At 39.0% G+C, this 25,534-nt stretch overlaps 1 protein-coding gene across 6 annotated transcripts in view; it reads right to left on the reverse strand.

Annotated features, from left to right (window-relative positions):
- ST6GAL1 (ST6 beta-galactoside alpha-2,6-sialyltransferase 1) overlaps positions 1–24,593 on the reverse strand; it is a 93,597-nt gene extending 69,004 nt beyond the window's left edge. For 3 of the 6 annotated variants that reach the window (XM_066598205.1, XM_066598206.1, XM_066598207.1), the window contains exon 1: positions 17,602–17,779. The gene's annotated coding sequence lies outside the window, so the exon portion shown is untranslated. Of the gene's footprint in view, positions 1–17,601; positions 17,780–19,450; positions 19,597–19,794; positions 19,889–24,425 lie in introns of those variants that run through there. The other 3 variants (XM_066598209.1, XM_066598210.1, XM_066598211.1) reach the window with 3 other exon arrangements.
- Between the last annotated feature and the right edge of the window lie 941 nt (positions 24,594–25,534).

Genomic DNA, 25,534 nt, shown 5'->3' on the forward strand with positions numbered 1-25,534 from the left:
CCCAGAACACTGAGGACACTCACAGGCAGCCCAAATAGATTTTTTCCCACAAATTTTTTTGCAAAGGCCCACTGCCTATATTCAATCAATAATATGTCTTCTGTCCCTGCCTAAGCGCTTCTGGCCCTGGAGTATTACTGCAGGGCGCAATGCTCTGCACGGCCGATATACCAAAAAAAAAAAAAGTGCAACACTGCAAAAAGCAGCCTCCACAGTACTGCACACGGTTAGATGTGGCCCTAAGAAGGACCGTTGGGGTTCTTGAAGCCTAAATAACTCCTAACACTCTCCCTATAGCAGCTCCGGCACCAGCAGCACTGTCCCTGATCTCTGTCAGAATGCATCTGTGGCGAGCCGCGGGAGGGGCCGATTTTTATACTCTGGTGACACCTGATCTCGCCAGCCACTCACTGCAGGGGGGTGGTATAGGGCTTGAACGTCGCAGGGGGGAAGTTGTAATGCCTTCCCTGTCTTTCTATTGGCCAGAAAAGCGCGCTAACGTCTCAGAGATGAAAGTGAAAGTAACCCGAACATCGCGTGGTACTCGTTACGAGTAACGAGCATCTCGAACACGCCAATACTCGAACGAGTATAAAGCTCGGACGAGTACGTTCGCTCATCTCTAATAATAACCTAAAAATGCTATTGATGTGTAACAGCAACAAATACTTCTCTTTTATACACACAGTGTGGGAGATGACAAAAAAGCTCTTTATTTTGCATGTTTCTATATACAAAGGTGGAAGCCCTCCCTCACTGACTGACTGACTGACTGACTCACCACTAACTTGTCTAACTTTCTGGTGTCGTACAAACATGAAATTTGGCAGGAGAATTCTTTAGGTCCTAAATACAAAAAGTAAAGAAGTTACAATTCTGTTATGTAATGTTAATTGAAAAAGTATGGGCTCCCCTGTGTAATGTACCAAATCTATCTCTTTAGTTTCCCAGTGTCGTACAAACATGAAATTTGGCACGAGCATTCTTTAGGTCCTAAATAGGAAAAATAAAAAGGTTGCAACTTAATTATTCAATGCTAAGTACAAAAGTATTGGCACTCCTCTGTAATGTACCAAATCTAATTCTCTAGCTTCCCAGTATCATACAAACGTGAAATTTGGCATGAGCATTCTTTAGGTCCTAAATAGGAAAAATAAAAAGGTCACAACTTGATTAATCAATGCTAAGTGCAAAGGTATTGGCACTCCTATGTAATGTAACTTCCCGGTGTCATACAAGCGTGAAATTTGGTAGGAGCATTATTTAGGGCCTAAATAGGAAAAGTAAAGGGGTCACAACTTGATTATTGAATTCTAAGCGCAAACATATGTGACCCTCTGTGTAACGTAACTAAAAACACACACCTAATAAAAAGGTCACAGCTCTATTATTCAATGCAAAGTGCAAAAGTATTGGCACCCATGTGTAATGTACCTAATCTAATTCTCTAATTTCCCGGCGTTGTACAAACATGAAATTTGGCACAACCATTCTTCAAGTCCTGAATAGTAAAAGTAAAGAGGTCACAACTTGATTATTCAATGCTATGTGCAAAAGTATAGCTCTATTTACATGGGACGAATGTCGGGCAAACGATGCCTGACACTCGCCCATGTGTTTCCTCACTCCCATGCTCCTGCACGTGAGCTAACAGAGCTGTCTTGCTCATGGAGCGCCCAGCAGGGGGGCAGGGCAGTGCAGGAGAGTTCTCTCATTTCCCTCCCCCACCCCTCTCTATTGAGATAACTCACTACTGACTGGCTGCTCTTTCAACTGAATGATGAGCTCATCGCTCATCTTTTATGCTGCAATATCCTTTGGGTTACAAATCTTATGTTTTATTATTTATTAGATTTATTATTAGACAAGTAATATGAAATTTTTAGTGCCTTTAACTGTCTATAATAGTCTACCATCAATAGATCTCTAAGCTCATTATAAGTTCTTTTCCATCAGTTTTCTGTGGCAATCTATGGTGGGAGATTCCTTTACTTGGTCTTCAATTTCATTAATCCTTGTTACCAGGGACAATACCTTTCTGCCCTTTTCTTATTTATAAATCGCTCCTTGCTGTATCATATTACCTCCAATGACCACTTTATGAGCATTCCACAATAAAAATAGGTCAGTACCTGGTAAATCATTTAATTCAAAATAATCTTGCGAGGATTTTTTGATCTTTTTCTGATGCACCAGCTTCCCCATTAAATATGTGTTCTTATGCCATAGCTTATCTATATAGACCTTTGTGGTTATTAATACTACTGATAATGACAGTAGTATTGACGCATGGTCCAACCTTGAGATTGTTCCAATGGAAGCTTTTTTTATTCTCTGCACCAGGCAGAGATCAACCAGAAACATATCTATTCTGGAAAAGGATCTATGTCTAGACAAATAAACACAATGCTCTCTAGAGTTGGCATTTACGCAACGAAATGAGTCATACAGTTCTTCTTTGTTTATCCACAAAAACATTAAAGGTGCAGATATCCTGCCTCTACCGCTAGAATTCCTTTTTTCTATCAGCTACAAGGTTAAAGTCTCCACTTACTATTAGGGAGTCTTTCTGTATCTTTCTAATTTTCTTCAAAACTTTGTTTAGGCAATTTTCGGGGCATAGATGTTAGCTAATGTCATCACCAGCCGTTAATTTGGCACACCAGAATGAGATATCTGCTGCCTCCATCTATCTCTGAGTCTATCAGCTGAAATTCTTCTGTATTTCTGATGGCCACTAGGACTCCTGCTTTCTTTTTTTCCTCATTGGCCGTAAAAATGGTGGAGTATTGAGGATGGGAAAACTTTGGGCACCGAATCTTCTCAAAGTGTGTTTCTTGTGCACAAATCACTGCTGCGCTAAGTTTAGTGGCTTTCTTTCATAGGGATTTGTATGGGGAGTTTAAGCCTTTTGTATTTATTTATTCTCATGTTGGGTTCCTAGGGGAATGCTGAGGGTTTTGCTTCTTTGGTTTCTTGTAATGTTTTCTATGAAGCTGAAGGGCTTGTTTATCCAACTTTGCTTTGTAGACCAGAGGTTGGGAGATTTTTAAATTGAGTTCTTGGGTGGGATAAGGGTAGGGTATCCAACTTCTGGGGATTGGGTAAGAAAACTTGGAAGCATTGGTTCGATGTCCCATTTTGAACTGTCTTCCCTCCTGGGTGCATATGCTGCTCCTTGAGGAAGGGTTCTGTTTTGACGGAATAAAGTTTAACCTTTTGGTTTTATAAATTGTAATTATTTTTGGACTTATATCTGCTTTGTTGAAGAGGACTTTGAGTATGTCTCATATCCAATTTTCTTCTTGGTCTGCCTTGCCATTCTTGCTTGATATGGGATGGGCTCTGTCATCTCCGTTCTTCCAGGCCCCAGCTCCAGATAACCCTCATCCCTTCTTCTGGGTTAGTTATGACATTATTTCTTTGTACACTATTAACTTGATGGGAAAGCCCCACTTATACATAATCTTATTCTCTCGGAAAGCGTACATAATTTGTACAAATGCTTTCCTCTCTTTCATGGTTGCTTGAGACAAGTCTGTAAAGAACTTGATATTTTCGTATGGGCGTGGGAGGGTTATTAAATTACTTGACTCATACATCAGCTTATCTTTTATATGATAATAGTGGATGCAACCATTACGTCTCTGGGGAAGTTCTCCGCATTCACCCTTGGTCTTGAAAGCCTGTGTATTCTGTCTATAGAGCATCCTTCTTGTGATGTTTCAGGGAGGAGGGTGCTAATTAAGCCTTGCATAAAATTATAAAGTGCAACTGGTTGCACCATCTCCGCTATTCCTCTTATTTGTATATTGTTTCGGTGGTTCTGGTCTTCTAGATAGGCCATCTTTCATCTTACTTTTCAACCTCATTGTGTGAGTTAGTCACTTCTCCCATTTTATTTTCCAAATGGTTGATTTTGCCTCCCATTTCTTTAATTGAGGTGTAAATGGATGAGTGCATAGATTTAAACTCTCTCCGCAGAGACCCCTTCAATGCTAACGTCAACTCTCTTATGAAACACTCTGACGCCGCCTTGTCTGAGCATCTAATTTCTCTTTTTTGTGCTCCCACTCCAGCATCCTCCTCTTCACTTTATGCACTGCTTGCAAGATTCTCCCTTCTTTGTGTGGCTCCCTGGCAGATTTTATCCCATCCTGTCTGTACTGCAGATGAATAATGAGCCATGCTAGGGCTCAGGGGTTGTGCCTCCCCACCCTCCTCCTTATCCCTTCTTCTCATTTCCCTCCTTCCTTCTGCTTACTTTTCTCTTTGTGGGGGATTTATTCTTGCTTCTTTTATTAACTTTTGAGTAAGGGTAGCTTCAGTTTTTCTCCCTTCTTCTCCTTTTTTTTTTCTCATTACTTTTTCCTCTCTTATTACTTGTCCTCCCCTGAAGCGCATGGATTCCTCTGTCCCGTCATCTCTGCTCCTTCCAGCTGTACTGCTCCTGCGTCCATGGCCTGCAGCTCCAGCTCTCCTATGTCTTGCGCCACTGGTAAGAACTCTGTCAGCCACTGCGGTCCCTCCTTTTGCTGTCTCCTCTTTGGCATCTCTGCTAGTTCTGCCATCCTCTGGTGAGTGAGCTGTCCTTCTTTGCTTTATCCTCATTGATTCCAAAGGTCACTTCACAGTGGAGCTCAGCACTTTGCGTCTGCTCCCATTGCCATCCAGGCCACGCCCCTTGATTATTCAATTTTAAGTGCAAAAGTAAGTGACCCGTTATATAATGTACCTAATCTAATTCTCTAACTTCTTACAAATTTGAAATTTGGCATGATCTTTGTTTGGTTCCTATATAGGAAAAGTAAAATGGTATAATTGGTCTCTTTGTGTATATATTGAGGAGAATCTACCTCACCTCTATGTGTATATACTGAGGAGAATATAACTGACCTTTGTGTGCATATAGTTAGGTGAATCTACCTCACTTCTATGTGTATATACAGAGAACAATCAAACTAACCTCTATATGCATATACTGAAAGGCTATAAAGTACATAAAGAAGCAGCTATGGACTACAGGGATAGAGCATGGCTTTAAGGCTACAAAGGCGCTGCAACCTACAGTCCAGGGAAAATTAGAATAAAGAGGGGCGTTGCCTTTAAGAGTAAAAAGTTAGGAAGGTGGGAGGGGTGGTACATTCTGGAGAGGGACCTGTACTAAATTAACTTGTGTGAAGCCGGGTATATTAGCTAGTCTATATATATATATATATATATATATATATATATATGTGTGTGTGTGTGTGTGTGTGTAAGCCCTCATTCACTGACTGACTCACCACTAATTCTCTAACTTCTCAGTGTCGCACAAACTTGAAATTTGGCATCACTATTCTTTAGGTTCTAAGTAGGAAATGTAAAGCAGTCACAACTTGATTATTAAATTCTACGCATTAAAGTAAGTGACCCCCCCATGCTATGTACCTAATTTAATTCTCTAACTTCTCGATGTCGTATAAATGTAAAATTTGGAACGACCATTCTTTAGATCCTAAATATAAAATGTAAAGAGGTTGTAATTTGATTATTCAATTCTAAGCGCAAAAGAAAGTGACCTCTGTAGTGTAACTTGTAATACACATTTGTGCCGCACAAACTTGAAATTTGGCATGACCATTCTTTAGGTCGTAGATAGAAAAAGTAAAGGGGTCACAACTTCATTATTCAATTCTAAGTGAGAAAACAAGTGACCCCCTATGTAAGGTAACTAATACACATCTGGATCACACAAACGTGAAATTTGCCACAAATATTCTTTAGGTCCTAAATAGCAAAAGTAAAGGGATTGCAACTTCAATATACAATTCTAAGCGTGAAAAACTGAGAAAATCTGAGATACACTTCTATGTGCATATACTGAGGAGAATATTACTGACATCTTTGTGCATATACTGAGGACATTCTACCTCACCTCTATGAGTATATACTGAAGAGAATATAACTGACATCTGTGTGTATAAACTGAGGAAAATATAACTGACCTCTGTGTGCATATACTGAAAGGCTGTAAAGTACATTAGGAAGCGGCCATGGACTGCAGGGCTGGATCATGCCTTATAAAGCTAAGAAGCGGCTGTAACCTCCAGATTAGGGGTAAATTTTAATTAAAAAAGGGTGTTACCTTTAAGGGTAAAATGCAAGGGGTAGCACATTCTGCAGGGGGACATCAGTACATGCAGTCTGAGGAGAATCTAACACTCCTCTATGTGTATACATATTTCTTCCCATCAAGCATCAATTGTAAAGGATATAATTTATAATCAATCTCAATGTTGTAATCATTAATTGCTTCAGAATTGTCTATGATCCAGAGATTATTTTGATTGCCAGATTGGAGTTGGAAAGGAATGATGTTATAGTGCTTGAAGGGTTATGACATTGCATGTGAATGTGCGCATTCTACTGTACTTTTCTATGCTGTTGGACAATTTACATCAGTGTGGGACTCGCCTACACCATGATTGCACTGGCTATGCAGCCTAATTAGTCCCTGGTGTTATCAGTTTAGGGCTCATTCACATAAGTATGAAAATCACGCAGGAATTAGCAACACAAATAAATCATGGCAAACTCGCGAGAAAATTGCGTGAATGGATGATTTCCCACTAGCAAGTCCCAAGCTTAATTAGCGGTGAAATTGCCCATTCACACAATTGGGAGCTGCATGTTGCTGAGAAAAGGTGCTCTTGCTCCGGGAGGAAAGAAACAGAGATAAAGGAAAGCCCCGCAGGGCTTTCCTTTATCACTGGAGACTCCCTTCATCTCAGCAGGGATGGAGGGATTCCCCTGCAGAGGAGCTGGAGAGATATTTCCTTAGCAGGGAGAGAGGAATTTTCCTGCAGGGGAGCTGGTGGGATTTTTCCACTACCGGGATATCCCTCCAGCTCCCCTGCAAGAAAATCCCTCTCTCCCCACTAAGGGGATATTCCACCAGCTCTGCAGAGATGAAGGGAGTCGCCAGTGATGGAGGGAGTTCCCTTCATCTCGCTCTCTCCCCTCTGCGGGGAAATCCCTCCAGCATCTTGGAGATAAAGAGAACCATCGGGGAGTCCTCTCCTCCCCGCAAAGACTTACAGTAGCTTACATTGGGACATTCAAAATATGCTTTTGTGTTTAGCGGCTCGGCAGCATTCCGTTCCCCCTCCTTTTTGTACAGCTCCCATAGGAGTCTATGAAAAGTCCTGCGGATCACGCACCAAAGTTGGGTCAGGTCCTATCTTTTCTCGTAGCAGGGAATTTGTGTCTTTTCTTTTCAGTTGAGAGTTTTTGTGCGGCTCAAATTCCTTTCATCTGATCGTTTCCATAGGAAACCATTGGTTCTAATACTCATGGGTTGTTTTGCACATGTAAGTTAGCTGCACTAATCACCCCGTGTAAAAGAGCCCTAAAACAGCAAAATTGTGCAGTTCAATGTGTGATTTCATGCAGATGGGTTGCACATTTGCACACCCCCATGGACTCCTTTGGTGCCTTGGGTGCGCACAAAAATAGAACATGCCATGTATATATTCGCTTGTGTAAAAATTGATCACAAAAATGCAGAATGTGAGGGAACCCATTGAAATCAATAGATTCCATTCCCTCAGATTTGCGCTCGTCTGCAGAAACCATAAGAGCCTCATAAATTTACTGGTGTCCACCTTCTCCTAGAACCACAACACTCCTCCACACACTAGACAAGGACAACAAGAACCAGCAGTTCATAATGACATGTATAGTAAGAAACCAGTGAGGAGTTAGAGGCAGCAAGTGTTTGTGTTGCAGTCATTACAGTGGTTTAGCATCACACGAGTGCCAATACAAGTAAAATAGTACCAGACATAGTGCCAATGCAAATAGAATACTACCAGGATATGCCAATAATAGTAGACTAGTACCACACATAATGCCAATACAAGTTGAATAGTACCAAACATAGTGCCAATACCAATAGAATATCACCAGACATAGTGCCCCTACCAGTAGAGTAGTGCCACATATAGTGTCAATACCAGCAGAATAATACTACACTTAGTGTCAATACCAATAGAATAATACCACACATAGTGCACATACAAGTAGAAGAGTACCAGATATAGTGCCAATACAAGAAGAAAAGTACCAGACATAATGTCAATAACAGTAAAAGAGTACCAGATATAGTGCCAATAAAAGTAGAAAGGGATCATACATAGTGCCAATACAAGTGGAATAGCACCAGACATAGTGCCAATAACAGTAGAATAATACCAGACATAGTGCCAATTCCAGTAGAATAGTAACAGACATAGTGCCAATGCTAGTGGAATAGTACCAGGCAGTTTTAATACCAGAAGAATAGTACCAGATATAGTGCCAATACTGTTAGAATAGTACCAGACATAGTGCCAATACAAGTTGAACAGTCCCAGACATTGTACCAATACTGGAAAAATTGTACCAGATATAGTGCCAATACTGTTAGAATAGTACCAGATATAGCGCCAATACCAGTAGAATAGTACCAGACATTGTACCAATACGAGTTGAACAGTACACGATATGGTGCCAATACCAGTAGAATATTAACAGACATAATGTAAATACCAGTAGAATAGTACCATATTTAGTGCGAATACCAGTAGAATAGTACCAGATATAGTGTCAATACCAGTAGAATAGTACCATATATAGTGTCAATACGAGTAGAATAGTACCATATATAGTGCCAATACGAGTAGAATAGTACCGTATATAGTGTCAATACCAGTAGAATAGTGCCAGATATAGTGTCAATACGAGTAGAGTAGTACCATATATAGTGTCAATACCAGTAGAATAGAACCAGATATAGTGCCAATTAGAGTAGAATAGTACCAGATATAGTGTCAATACCAGTAGAATAGTGCCAGATATAGTGTCAATACGAGTAGAATATTACCGTATATAGTGTGAATACCAAGAGAATAGTACCATATATAGTGCCAAAGCGAGTAGAATAGTACCACATATAGTGCCAATACTAGTAGAATAGTACCAGACTTAGTGCCAATACAATTAGAGTAGAACCAGATATAGTGCCAATACGAGTAGAATAGTACCACATATAGTGTCAATAGAAGTAGAATAGTACCATATATAGTGCAAATACGAGTAGAATAGTACCATATATAGTGTCAATACGTGTAGAATAGTACCAGATATAGTGTCCATACCAGTAGAATAGTACCATATATAGTGCCAATACGAGTAGAATAGTACCATATATAGTGTCAATACGAGTAGAATAGTACCAGATATAGTGTCCATACCAGTAGAATAGTACCATATATAGTGTCAATACGAGCAGAATAGTACCATGTATAGTGCCAATACGAGTAGAATAGTACCGTATATAGTGTCAATACCAGTAGAATAGTGCCAGATATAGTGTCAATACCAGTAGAATAGTACCATATATAGTGCCAAAGCGAGTAGAATAGTACTAGATATAGTGTCAATACCAGTAGAATAGTACCAGATATAGTGTCAATACGAGTAGAATAGTACCATATATAGTGTCAATACGAGTAGAATAGTACCACATATAGTGCCTATACCAGTAGAATAGTACTAGACATAGTACTAATACAAGTAGAGTAGTACCAGATATAGTGCCAATACGAGTAGAATAGTACCATCTATAGTGTCAATACCAGTAGAATAGTACCGTATATAGTGTCAATACGAGTAGAATAGTACCATATATAGTGTCAATACGAGTAGAATAGTACCAGATATAGTGTCAATACCAGTAGAACAGTCCCAGACATTGTACCAATACTGGAAAAATTGTACCAGATATAGTGCCAATACTGTTAGAATAGTACCAGATATAACGCCAATACCAGTAGAATAGTACCAGACATTGTACCAATACGAGTTGAACAGTACACGATATGGTGCCAATACCAGTAGAATATTAACAGACATAATGTCAATACCAGTAGAATAGTACCATATTTAGTGCGAATACCAGTAGAATAGTACCAGATATAGTGTCAATACCAGTAGAATAGTACCATATATAGTGTCAATACGAGTAGAATAGTACCATATATAGTGCCAATACGAGTAGAATAGTACCGTATATAGTGTCAATACCAGTAGAATAGTGCCAGATATAGTGTCAATATGAGTAGAATAGTACCATATATAGTGTCAATACCAGTAGAATAGAACCAGATATAGTGCCAATTAGAGTAGAATAGTACCAGATATAGTGTCAATACCAGTAGAATAGTACCAGATATAGTGCTAATACTGTTAGAATAGTACCACATATAGTGCCAATACTAGTAGAATAGTACCAGACATAGTGCTAATACAAGTAAAGTAGTACCAGATATAGTGCCAATATGAGTAGAATAGTACCATATATAGTGTCAATACCAGTAGAATAGCACCATATATAGTGTCAATAGGAGTAGAATAGTACCGCATATAGTGTCAATACGAGTAGAATAGTACCGTATATGGTGTCAATACAAGTAGAATAGTACCATATATAGTGTCAATACGAGTAGAATAGTACCATATATAGTGTCAATACGAGTAGAATATTACCGTATATAGTGTGAATACCAAGAGAATAGTACCATATATAGTGCCAAAGCGAGTAGAATAGTACCACATATAGTGCCAATACTAGTAGAATAGTACCAGACTTAGTGCCAATACAATTAGAGTAGAACCAGATATAGTGCCAATACGAGTAGAATAGTACCACATATAGTGTCAATAGAAGTAGAATAGTACCATATATAGTGCCAATACGAGTAGAATAGTACCATATATAGTGTCAATACGTGTAGAATAGTACCAGATATAGTGTCCATACCAGTAGAATAGTACCATATATAGTGCCAATACGAGTAGAATAGTACCATATATAGTGTCAATACGAGTAGAATAGTACCAGATATAGTGTCCATACCAGTAGAATAGTACCATATATAGTGTCAATACGAGCAGAATAGTACCATGTATAGTGCCAATACGAGTAGAATAGTACCGTATATAGTGTCAATACCAGTAGAATAGTGCCAGATATAGTGTCAATACCAGTAGAATAGTACCATATATAGTGCCAAAGCGAGTAGAATAGTACTAGATATAGTGTCAATACCAGTAGAATAGTACCAGATATAGTGTCAATACGAGTAGAATAGTACCATATATAGTGTCAATACGAGTAGAATAGTACCACATATAGTGCCTATACCAGTAGAATAGTACTAGACATAGTACTAATACAAGTAGAGTAGTACCAGATATAGTGCCAATACGAGTAGAATAGTACCATCTATAGTGTCAATACCAGTAGAATAGTACCGTATATAGTGTCAATACGAGTAGAATAGTACCATATATAGTGTCAATACGAGTAGAATAGTACCAGATATAGTGTCAATACCAGTAGAACAGTCCCAGACATTGTACCAATACTGGAAAAATTGTACCAGATATAGTGCCAATACTGTTAGAATAGTACCAGATATAGCGCCAATACCAGTAGAATAGTACCAGACATTGTACCAATACGAGTTGAACAGTACACGATATGGTGCCAATACCAGTAGAATATTAACAGACATAATGTCAATACCAGTAGAATAGTACCATATTTAGTGCGAATACCAGTAGAATAGTACCAGATATAGTGTCAATACCAGTAGAATAGTACCATATATAGTGTCAATACGAGTAGAATAGTACCATATATAGTGCCAATACGAGTAGAATAGTACCGTATATAGTGTCAATACCAGTAGAATAGTGCCAGATATAGTGTCAATACGAGTAGAATAGTACCATATATAGTGTCAATACCAGTAGAATAGAACCAGATATAGTGCCAATTAGAGTAGAATAGTACCAGATATAGTGTCAATACCAGTAGAATAGTACCAGATATAGTGCTAATACTGTTAGAATAGTACCACATATAGTGCCAATACTAGTAGAATAGTACCAGACATAGTGCTAATACAAGTAAAGTAGTACCAGATATAGTGCCAATATGAGTAGAATAGTACCATATATAGTGTCAATACCAGTAGAATAGCACCATATATAGTGTCAATAGGAGTAGAATAGTACCGCATATAGTGTCAATACGAGTAGAATAGTACCGTATATGGTGTCAATACAAGTAGAATAGTACCATATATAGTGTCAATACGAGTAGAATAGTACCATATATAGTGTCAATACGAGTAGAATATTACCGTATATAGTGTGAATACCAAGAGAATAGTACCATATATAGTGCCAAAGCGAGTAGAATAGTACCACATATAGTGCCAATACTAGTAGAATAGTACCAGACTTAGTGCCAATACAATTAGAGTAGAACCAGATATAGTGCCAATACGAGTAGAATAGTACCACATATAGTGTCAATAGAAGTAGAATAGTACCATATATAGTGCCAATACGAGTAGAATAGTACCATATATAGTGTCAATACGTGTAGAATAGTACCAGATATAGTGTCCATACCAGTAGAATAGTACCATATATAGTGCCAATACGAGTAGAATAGTACCATATATAGTGTCAATACGAGTAGAATAGTACCAGATATAGTGTCCATACCAGTAGAATAGTACCATATATAGTGTCAATACGAGCAGAATAGTACCATGTATAGTGCCAATACGAGTAGAATAGTACCGTATATAGTGTCAATACCAGTAGAATAGTACCATATATAGTGCCAAAGCGAGTAGAATAGTACTAGATATAGTGTCAATACCAGTAGAATAGTACCAGATATAGTGTCAATACGAGTAGAATAGTACCATATATAGTGTCAATACGAGTAGAATAGTACCACATATAGTGCCTATACCAGTAGAATAGTACTAGACATAGTACTAATACAAGTAGAGTAGTACCAGATATAGTGCCAATACGAGTAGAATAGTACCATCTATAGTGTCAATACCAGTAGAATAGTACCGTATATAGTGTCAATACGAGTAGAATAGTACCATATATAGTGTCAATACGAGTAGAATAGTACCAGATATAGTGTCAATACCAGTAGAACAGTCCCAGACATTGTACCAATACTGGAAAAATTGTACCAGATATAGTGCCAATACTGTTAGAATAGTACCAGATATAGCGCCAATACCAGTAGAATAGTACCAGACATTGTACCAATACGAGTTGAACAGTACACGATATGGTGCCAATACCAGTAGAATATTAACAGACATAATGTCAATACCAGTAGAATAGTACCATATTTAGTGCGAATACCAGTAGAATAGTACCAGATATAGTGTCAATACCAGTAGAATAGTACCATATATAGTGTCAATACGAGTAGAATAGTACCATATATAGTGCCAATACGAGTAGAATAGTACCGTATATAGTGTCAATACCAGTAGAATAGTGCCAGATATAGTGTCAATACGAGTAGAATAGTACCATATATAGTGTCAATACCAGTAGAATAGAACCAGATATAGTGCCAATTAGAGTAGAATAGTACCAGATATAGTGTCAATACCAGTAGAATAGTACCAGATATAGTGCTAATACTGTTAGAATAGTACCACATATAGTGCCAATACTAGTAGAATAGTACCAGACATAGTGCTAATACAAGTAAAGTAGTACCAGATATAGTGCCAATATGAGTAGAATAGTACCATATATAGTGTCAATACCAGTAGAATAGCACCATATATAGTGTCAATAGGAGTAGAATAGTACCGCATATAGTGTCAATACGAGTAGAATAGTACCGTATATGGTGTCAATACAAGTAGAATAGTACCATATATAGTGTCAATACGAGTAGAATAGTACCATATATAGTGTCAATACGAGTAGAATATTACCGTATATAGTGTGAATACCAAGAGAATAGTACCATATATAGTGCCAAAGCGAGTAGAATAGTACCACATATAGTGCCAATACTAGTAGAATAGTACCAGACTTAGTGCCAATACAATTAGAGTAGAACCAGATATAGTGCCAATACGAGTAGAATAGTACCACATATAGTGTCAATAGAAGTAGAATAGTACCATATATAGTGCCAATACGAGTAGAATAGTACCATATATAGTGTCAATACGTGTAGAATAGTACCAGATATAGTGTCCATACCAGTAGAATAGTACCATATATAGTGCCAATACGAGTAGAATAGTACCATATATAGTGTCAATACGAGTAGAATAGTACCAGATATAGTGTCCATACCAGTAGAATAGTACCATATATAGTGTCAATACGAGCAGAATAGTACCATGTATAGTGCCAATACGAGTAGAATAGTACCGTATATAGTGTCAATACCAGTAGAATAGTGCCAGATATAGTGTCAATACCAGTAGAATAGTACCATATATAGTGCCAAAGCGAGTAGAATAGTACTAGATATAGTGTCAATACCAGTAGAATAGTACCAGATATAGTGTCAATACGAGTAGAATAGTACCATATATAGTGTCAATACGAGTAGAATAGTACCACATATAGTGCCTATACCAGTAGAATAGTACTAGACATAGTACTAATACAAGTAGAGTAGTACCAGATATAGTGCCAATACGAGTAGAATAGTACCATCTATAGTATCAATACCAGTAGAATAGTACCGTATATAGTGTCAATACTAATAGAATAGTACCATATATAGTGCCAATACGAGCAGAATAGTACCATGTATAGTGCCAATACGAGTAGAATAGTACCGTATATAGTGTCAATACCAGTAGAATAGTGCCAGATATAGTGTCAATACCAGTAGAATAGTACCATATATAGTGCCAAAGCGAGTAGAATAGTACTAGATATAGTGTCAATACCAGTAGAATAGTACCAGATATAGTGTCAATACGAGTAGAATAGTACCATATATAGTGTCAATACGAGTAGAATAGTACCACATATAGTGCCTATACCAGTAGAATAGTACTAGACATAGTACTAATACAAGTAGAGTAGTACCAGATATAGTGCCAATACGAGTAGAATAGTACCATCTATAGTGTCAATACCAGTAGAATAGTACCGTATATAGTGTCAATACGAGTAGAATAGTACCATATATAGTGTCAATACGAGTAGAATAGTACCAGATATAGTGTCAATACCAGTAGAATAGTACCATATATAGTGCCAATACGAGTAGAATAGTACCATATATAGTGCCAATACGAGTAGAATAGTGCCATATATAGTGCCAATACGAGTAGAATAGTACCATATAGTGCCAATACGAGTAGAATAGTACCAGATATAGTGTCAATACCAGTAGAATAGTAGCATATATAGTGCCAAAGCGAGTAGAATAGTACTAGATATAGTGTCAATACCAGTAGAATAGTACCAGATATAGTGTCAATACGAGTAGAATAGTACCATATATAGTGTCAATACGAGTAGAATAGTACCACATATAGTGCCTATACCAGTAGAATAGTACTAGACATAGTACTAATACAAGTAGAGTAGTACCAGATATAGTGCCAATACGAGTAGAATAGTACCATCTATAGTATCAATACCAGTAGAATAGTACCGTATATAGTGTCAATACTAATAGAATAGTACCATATATAGTGCCAATACGAGTAGAATAGTACCAGATGTAGTGCCAATACCAGTAGAATAGTGCCAGATATAGTGTCAATATGAGTTGAATAGTACCATATATAGTGCCAATCCGAGTAGAATAGTACCATATATAGTGTCAATACCAGTAGAATAGTAGCATATATAGTGCCAAAGCGAGTAGAATAGTACTAGATATAGTGTCAATACCAGTAGAATAGTACCAGATATAGTGTCAATACGAGTAGAATAGTACCATATATAGTGTCAATACGAGTAGAATAGTACCACATATAGTGCCTATACCAGTAGAATAGTACTAGACATAGTACTAATACAAGTAGAGTAGTACCAGATATAGTGCCAATACGAGTAGAATAGTACCATCTATAGTATCAATACCAGTAGAATAGTACCGTATATAGTGTCAATACTAATAGAATAGTACCATATATAGTGCCAATACGAGTAGAATAGTACCAGATGTAGTGCCAATACCAGTAGAATAGTGCCAGATATAGTGTCAATATGAGTTGAATAGTACCATATATAGTGTCAATACGAGTAGAATAGTACCATATATAGTGTCAATACCAGTAGAATAGTACTATTTAAAGTGTGTTAATACCAGTAGAATAGTACCAGATATAGTTTCAATACCAGTGGAAATGTACCAGATATAGTGTCAATACGAGTAGAATATTACTGTATATAGTGTCAATACCAGTGGAAATGTACCAGATATAGTGTCAATACGAGTAGAATATTACTGTATATAGTGTCAATACCAGTGGAAATGTACCAGATATAGTGTCCATTTAACATGTCTAGGCATATTGATTATTTTCTCCCTTCCCGTATTAAAAATAACCTATTATCATTGAAGAACAGCGAGCTGATGCGGTGTTGTAGAAGCGGTAATACAATTGTCTCCAAAGTTAGTGGATCTGCTCATACACCTCATCTTAAGCCAAAATTCACATCCTTTTGAGGGTATGTTCACACATCATGGAGGTAATCCACATGCAGATTTCGAAGCAAATTTTCACAGAGGAATTCATACATGACCCTGCAATGAATGATTCCCAGGTGGAAATCCACAGCATTTGCACAATAACTATACACTGCTGTCTGCTAACAGATGCTTTTGCTGTCTTATTTTCAAACCAAAAGATCAGTCCAGAAGTTGGACAAAAAAACACCTATCTATTTTAATGGATGAATGCACACAGGCTTTTTGTCACTGGGCCTGATGGGCTAAATGCACCTGAACAGGTAGGTTTCCTGCTGCAAGATCTCGCAGCGGAATCCAACCATGTGCCCTAGCGGTGACCCCCACATACCTGTCCAGAGTCTGGTGTATAGACGGCTTATGTACTGCGGATATACCTGATGTCGTGCTGTCGCACATGCTCAGTACGGAGTTACTGACACGGAAGGGCCGTGGGACGGACGGCTTCCATTAATTTCAATGGAAGCTGTTCGGGCAAGATCTGCATTAGGATAGAGCATGCTGCGATTTTTCCCCCGTGAGCAGAAAATTGCAATTTTTTTTCGCTCGTGGGCAGGGAAAAGCAATTTCGCATAACATGCTATAACAGGTATTAGCTGTGGGATCCCGGGGCAGACACTAAGTGAATGGGTTTTGTCAAAATCTCCTTTATTTAGGGCTTAAACAGACGAGCGTATTGGCAGACTTTTTCTGCACGTGAAAATCACACCCACAAAACGCGATGAAGCAAAGCGATTGATTTCAACGGATTCATTCTGACAAATGTGTTTTAATTTTTATACACGTGAGTAAAGCTATGTCCTGCCCTATCCTTCTGCTTTGTTTTTTGCTCGAGCAATAGCATGGAGTTTGAGCAGCCCGATCCGGAGGGACTTTTAACTTGTTCATGTGCCAATACCCTCCATAGAGGCGAGCATATATGCTCACCTTGCACTGAACATTTCAGCTCCCACTCTGCAGCCCAAATTCTGTAGCAATTCCATTGTATGTGAACTCACCGTAATCCAGACCTCACAGATCCCTGGCAGCGTCTTCTCCTTATACGAACTATCATGTTAATCAGCTATTGATAAGTAGAGAAACTATTAAACTATCTTCTTGAAAGACACTACCTTGTGAGCTAGTAAGCTACTAAGTGTAGCGTTCAAAGTCTTCTTCCCTTTCTTCTATCTTATATAATCTTTATGTGACAGAAAACTGGTCTGACAAGATTAACCTTTTATGAGTAGCTGTTATAAAAAGCAGAATGCTGACGCTGTTAGTTACACTGTAGCGATACCTAACTATCTCACCCTTTTTTATATGCTCTCATTATCTCTGTCATTTCTTCCACTCGGTGTTCTATATTCCAAAGTTTAAAGGGCCTTTTACACGGAATGATTATCGCTCCAAAAATCACTCAAACGATCAAAAATGAACAATAATAATTAAGTGTAGACGAGCCAACGATCGAAAGCTGAACGATAATTTGTTCGCTTTTCGTTGATATTGCACAAGCATAAGAATCATCATTGGCTCGTTCACTTATCGTTCAGTTTAAATACCGCTCGCTCAGTCGTTCTCATTCACTAATATAGCGAATGCGAACAATTTCTCATTGGGCATGTGATATGTCTGTATTAACAGGCTGTACAAGCCAACTCTGTCGTCATATGTTCATGCAAATGAGAAATCGGCTCTTCAAAATGGACCCTGACTGTTCTCAGAGTATCTTCACACATGGAGGATTTACTGCAGATTTTCTGCAGCTGAAAAAAATCAGCTCCCAAATCTGCATCAACATCAATTAGTGTGGATTTTAAGACAGATATCTGTGCGGATTTGCTGTGGACTTTCCAGCTGTATAAAATCCGCAGCAAGTCTGCCACATGTAATATCCTATGGGCTAAAACATAGGGCAGCTTCTATCTTTTCTCGGCTGTACAAATCACGGCTCAGAAATCCCCGCCATGAAAACAAAATCACTGAATAGAGAAGCCTTGCATCGCACCGCATGCACCTAGCAATGGGCAATGCAAGGGACCCCCAAAGATAGGACGTGCCGCTCATGTATATGACCCCATTCAAATTCAAGCAAGATTTGTGCATCTTGCAACACACAAATATTCCATGATTTTCTTGGCTGTGTGAAAACAGCCTGAGGGATCTGTATCTTGGCAGGAAGAGATTATTATGTATTAACAATGAAACAACTTATAAGTCATTTCTCATTTATAGTTATGTATAATTTTAGAAAAAATTAAAAATGGAACGTTACGTTACATTAGTATTTTACGATGTTGTGTGTTATATAGTTCTAACTAAGTATATCTTCTAGAGATGAGCGAGCACGCTCAGATAAGGCAGTTACTTGAGCGAGCATCGCTCTTCTGGAGTAACTGCATTCTCGTCTGAGCAGGCTCGGGGGGCGGCAGGGGTGAGCGGGGAGCGACGTGGGGTAGTGGAGGGTAGAGAGAGCTCTCTCACTCTCCCCTCCACTCCCCCTTCCCCCCCGAGCCTGCTCGGACGAGAATGCAGTTACTTAAGAAGAGCGATGCTCGCTCGAGTAACTGCTTTATCCGAGCGTGCTCGCTCATCTCTAATATCTTCATTTACATGCATTCATATATGAAACACACCAACTACTAGAAATATAAATGTTTTTATGTCTCAATTTTGTTTGTTTCTTTTTCAGATGCTTATAACATAGCAACTTTGGTGAAACCAGAATTCATTACATAGACATAGTGTGTGGAAGCCTACTGCTTTACAAACCCCCAAAAATGTGTATAAGAATGTGCCTTGTAATTATTTAAAAGCAATAAATATGTCCATGTAGTGAACAATGTAGTTGGTAAATTCACTCACCTGGGGCTCGATGGGTTAACTCTGGTATAGGGAAATCCCATCGACATCCTGTATCCGGGTGTGCGTGTAGAAAATTCCTCTTAGTCCACGATCCAACAGGAGGTTGGAAAGACGTCTTCGGTGCAAGCCCGCTGGATGACCAGAAGCTTGTAGTGGAGCCAAGTAAAAAAAAGCCCCTTAGATCAATGTGACTTAGGGATGAAAAACTTTTACGTATGGGAACCTCGCATAGGTTAAATCCATAGATATTTATATGCTACACATTTCGGCACGTCTTCGTGCCTTTTTCAAGCATATAAAACAATATACATACAAGCCAAATAAATATAATAAAATACACTCACAACGAGGCGTCCATCGCCGACACTACGTAATGCCGTCTGACGTAATCCAGGACAAGGTCCAATTCCCCCTGTGACGTAATCTTAGTCACATGACCTGGTTTAGAACGCTACATACATTACAAGTCCACAAGAAAACATTATCAATTCATTTAGCAAGCACAATTACAACGGGTTTAGTGGCACTATTAGTCTACATTAGGATTATTGATTCCATGAAGCTCTCTATTGCCAAACAACTCCAAACATGACCCCACTAATAAATAGAACTTAGGTATATTAAAACTGATCTTATAGAAAGAACTTATTTTGCAAATATGGAAAAATTACATAAATAAAAATAAATAATTAAATATACACTCTAAAGACTTATATAAAGAATATAATAATATGATACAATTAATTATATGTTTTGAACTATGTTGCCTGTATACAGCAAATAGATGTATGTACTAGATTAAATGAATAAATTATATGTAAAATTGTTACCTGATACCCGGGTTAAATACAGATATAGAATTAATTGATTATTAGTCATGTTATTGTAAAATCTATAAAACTGTAACTAAACTTTTTCTAAAACTTCATTAAAACCTCGGGGTACCAATGTTTTAAAGCAAAATATCCAATACATATCTTTACGTCTTAAGGGCTTAGTCACGCGGGCGCATCAGCACCCCTACACCGGCGACGATGCGCCCGTGTGACTGAGCCCTTACTGCAGGAAGAAGACGAACGTACTTCGAGACGGATGACTTCCCGCAGCGCTGAAGAAAGAACACATGACCGTCAATGAAGCCGGTCACATGTTCTTTCCTCCGGCGCTGCAGAGAGACGTCCGTCCTGAAGTGCGGCCGTCTTCTACCTGTAGTAACACGGGCGTCAATGCGTCCGTGTGACTAAGCCCTCAAGCAGCTATAGAATTAGATTTGATTAGTTCCAGCAGAGTAACCATTTACAGCCGTGTATCTCCTTAAAGTGTTGTGAGATGCTATGAAGCTGGTGATTATTCTTCATATTAAATCTATTTTGATTTATGCAGGTGCTCAGTTTGTTCATAGTCCTACCAACATATCTAATACCACAAGGGCACTCTAAAGACCCATTTACACCAGACGATTAGCGCAAAAAAATCGTTTTAGCGATAATCGGAGCGTGTAAATGTGCACCCATCGTCAGCTTTTCGGCTGATTGTAAAATCAGCCCAACATAAATATCGTCCCTCAGATTTATTATTAGTTGTCCACGGGTGAGTGCTGATAGCATTGTTTCCCCTTGGAGAACAAAGGATCTGAGCCCAGATGATAGTCTAGAGCTATTAGCTGCCTTCAGTAAAGGCTTCATTTGCATAAATAATTGGTATTTAAGTATCAGAGTAGCTACCTAAATACCAATTAATTTTTATGCAAAATGATCGCTCAAAGCTGTTGCTCGAGCAATCTTTGAGCGATTATCTGCTCGTGTAAATGGGCCTTAACATGTATATAACATTTTTGGTTTTGCAGGTTAGTCTTTGTTTATTGGAAATCATCTCATCATCCTGTATAATATTATTTCTATTGTGTGTTATGAGAGGGCAACATTTAAAACACCTTTTTCTATGACATCTAAATGATCCTATCCTTTATTTCTCCGTTATTATTGCTATATTTGGTTTCACAGCGTTTCCCAACACTTTCACAACACAACACAACTGTAATTATAGAGACGTAATGGTTACTCCACTGGAACAAGTCAAATCTGACTCTTTAGCTGCTTTAAGACGTAAAGAGATGTATTGGATATTTTGCTTAAAAACATTGGTGCCCCGAGGTTTTAATGAAGTTTTAGAAAAAGTTTAGTTACAGTTTTATTCTTTTATAGATTTTACAATAACACGACTAATTATCTATTAATTTTATATCTGTATTTAACCCGGGTATCAGGTAACAATTTTATGTATAATTTATTTATTTATTTACGCTGGTATATACCTTCACTGCGTAATTCCTTTAACCCCTTCATGACATGGCCTATTTTGGGTTTAAGGACGCAACAATTTTTGGCGGATTTTCTTCTCCGTTTATCAAAAGTCATAACTTTTTTATTTTTCCGTCAACGCGGCCGTATGAGGGCTTGTTTTTTGCGTGGCGAACTGTAGTTTTTATCGGTGCCACTTTTGGGTACATAGACTATATTGTAAAACTTTTTTTTTTTTTTAATGATAGCAGGGAGAGAAAACGCATCAATTCTGCCATAGATTTTTTTTTTTTTTTACAGCGGTACTCATGCAGCATAAATGAGACATTCCATTTTTTCTGCGGACCGGTACGGTTACAACGATACCAAAATTCTTACATTTTTTTTAGGTTTTCCCACTTTTCTGCAATAAAGGCCGGGCTCTCGCGATGACATCGCGAGTTCCGACCGGAGACACAGAGGGAGCCGCGCTCCCTCTGTGAACTCTTTCCCTGCCGCGATCTACTTAGATCGCAGCAGGGAAGGGGTTAACAGCGGGGGGCTCATCTCCGATGACCCCCCGCTGTTGCAGCGGGACGCCGGCTGTGACTGACAGCCGGCTCCCGCTGCGGGATAGCGCGGGATCATATGTGACGTAAGTTTACGTCCTGTTGCGGGAAGTACCAGGCTGCCAGGACGTAAACTTACGCCCTGCAGCGGGAAGGGGTTAAAACTTATTTTTTATTCTTCTCCTAAATTAAAAATTGGAAGGCTTGAAAAGACAACCACTTACATATAAAAACAATTCCTATCTGGGGTCCATCAGACCAATACATATGTGAGGTATAGTCAAAGACTTCCTCCTGGTATACTAACTTCCTCCAAGGTATAGTTCACAACTGATATAACTAGAAAGCCTATAATGAATAAGCCCCACCAGGTTTTCAGTGGTCCTAAATAGAACCAATTCCTTAAAGTCAATAGTGAGATAGATTCTGTCAGAAGAGACTCATCTAGTACCTCCCCTGGTATTAAGCACTCAATGTTCACAAAAATAATACACTAGCTCTAAATATTCTGATCTGATAGTCAAAATTGTTCACTAGTAGAGATGAGCGAGCGTACTCACTAAGGGCAAATACTCGAGCGAGTATTGCCTTTTGCGAGTACCTGCCCGCTCGGAAGAAAAGATTCGGGTGCCGGCGGGGGACGGGGAGCGGCGGGGGAGAGCGGGGAGGAACGGGCGGGGGAGATCTCTCTCTCTCTCCCCCCCCCCCGCTCTCCCCTACTCACTCCCGCAACTTACCGCTCACCCCCGCCGGCACCCGAATCTTTTGAGACGAGCGAGCAGGTACTCGCAACAGGCAATACTCGCTCGAGTATTTGCCCTTAGCGAGTACGCTCGCTCACCTCTATTCACTAGCTCACTTTGACTATACCTCACATATGTATTGGTCTGACAGACCCCAGCTAGGAATTGTTTTTATATGTTAGTGGTTGTCTTTTCGAGCCTTCCAATTTTTAATTTAGGAGAATAGGAAAAGCTAAGTTTTAAAGGAATTACGCAGTGATGGTATTTCTAGTCTATATCATGAGCGTAACTATAGAGGATGCAGGGGATGCGGTTGCACCCGGGCCCAGAAGCCTTAGGGGGCCCATAAGGCCTAACTTCTCCATATAGTAAGCCTAGTAGTATGAATAAAGCTTTATAGCTGGGGGCCCTGTTACAGCTTTTGCATTGGGGCCTAGAAGCTTCAAGTTACGCCTCTGGTCTATATAATTCCTCTGCCGCAGTGAAAGACTTTATTATAGTATTTTAGTACATACATCTATTTGCGGTATAATTAATTGTATACTTATAATTATTTTAATTGCGTGATATTATTATACTTTTTATATAAGTCGTTAGGGTGGGCTTGAAGCAGCTTCTACGACCTGTATTCCACTGTGAGAATTTCCCCCCTTTTAGAGAGGGGAGGGCCTGCAACGGAAACGGCGATACAATTAACATGTCACTGATTTGAATTCCGCACTGCATGTCAGTTTCCTCTCGGACTGTCCGCAGCGTGGGAACGAGATATTTGCAAATCTCTTCCACTTTGCTGCTTAGGCTCAGGCTTCAGAATGCATGTGGAATTTCCGTGCGGAAGGTCCGCATGCAAATCCCACTGCAATTCCGCCACGGTCTGTGGTACTGTTTTGGGGAGTAATTCCAGTTGGGAAGCTATTATTTCTGTAGTTCAGTATTTGGAGCCACCATATAACAGAGCAGCTGCTGTAAAATGGGAAAATAGGGCAGTGAAAGGCACAGAGTTGGGAGTGGCAGCCGGAGGAAGAGTTTGTGTAGGTTGGCAAAGGTGTGGGAGATGCTGGAAAGGTGAGGTGCCAACATTATCTATGTTGCAAAGTTTGCAGAAACAAACCATAGTTGTGTAATTAGTGTGACTTGGGAAAGATAAACTAGCGGATGGTGGTGGTTGAGGTGTTCAGTGCACACCAAGAAAGGCAGAGGCAGGGAACTTGTGAAGACAGAAACTAGAAATTTACGGAACATCTGGTAACAGGTTGCAGTCAGTCTTTCCCACAGCAATCATAGTACTTGTAAAATCCACAATATCTCTAGCATATGTATGTTTGCACAAGCCCAGGGAACATCTCTGTATATCTCTGCCAATAGCCTAATTAGAGGTACTTACTTTAAGTGGTCCCTGCTTCTCTCCTGTACTAGCACTGGCCTATATCCCCTCACAATAGTGCTTGTACATTATCCAAGCTTTGGAGGCCACTTCAGGTCCAGTCTAGGTGCACTTCAATCCTGCTAGTCTTCACACTCAAAGGCTGAGGCTCCTTTTAGGGCTAGCAACAATCCTGTAGTTATCAGGTGCCTACACTGCATCAGCAAAGTAGGAACAATAAATCCCTGTTAGCACTTAGATAGTAGCTCTTTCAATCCAATTTCCCTGCCACCCACACACCCCCCCAGCTCTTCTCTATATATGGGTGTAAAGTCCACTGCAGATTCCTTGGAATTACTCAACAGAGACTGTTGACAATTAACTTTCATGATTATTTTACTGGCATGGTTTAAAATCAGCCCTTTCCAATCCGGTGTCAGCTCTTGTCCCACATTAAGATTTTCATGCATAGGTCTGATGTCGAAGCAGAGATGACACGTTTCTTACAGTATGCAGGACAGTGCTCCGATGTCGGAGGCTGTTATGCATATGAATGTAGCAGTATACAGGTGCAAGAGAAGTAAATATGTATCCATTTTGTATCTTTTCTCCTTCTCTAAAATATAATTTGTATTAATAAATATATGAAAACCACTACAAGCTTCAATTAACGAACACTTAAACACCAAAGGATTTCACTTTAGCAATGAAGCTTATATTTCAATGAAACGCAATTCTCTCAACTTCCACAAAGTGATTTGTTTCCTATACTGATACTTGTTCCCTATGTAGACTGAAGGCCTCTAATGGACGAGGACTCCAGTGGGTACCTTTTATGAGTTAAAAAAATGCACCCGACCCACCAAATCAATAAGTCTATAAGGTAGGTGCATAGGGTCACAGGCTACTACATGTACACTGTAAAGACATGCAACAATAGTTCTTTGTGGAAGTTGAGAGAACTGCGTTTCATTGAAATATTAGCTTAATCACTAGGGTGAAATCTTTTGGTGTTTATGTGTTCGTTATTTGTAGCTTCTAGTGGTTTTAATATACTTCTTAATAAAAGTTATATTTTAAAGAAGGGGAAAAGAATCAACCCAGTGAAAATTTCATAGAGTTTGATTGAT

Source organism: Eleutherodactylus coqui, chromosome 1 (genome assembly GCF_035609145.1).
Source record: "Eleutherodactylus coqui strain aEleCoq1 chromosome 1, aEleCoq1.hap1, whole genome shotgun sequence".
In the NCBI taxonomy this organism is placed as follows: domain Eukaryota; kingdom Metazoa; phylum Chordata; class Amphibia; order Anura; family Eleutherodactylidae; genus Eleutherodactylus; species Eleutherodactylus coqui.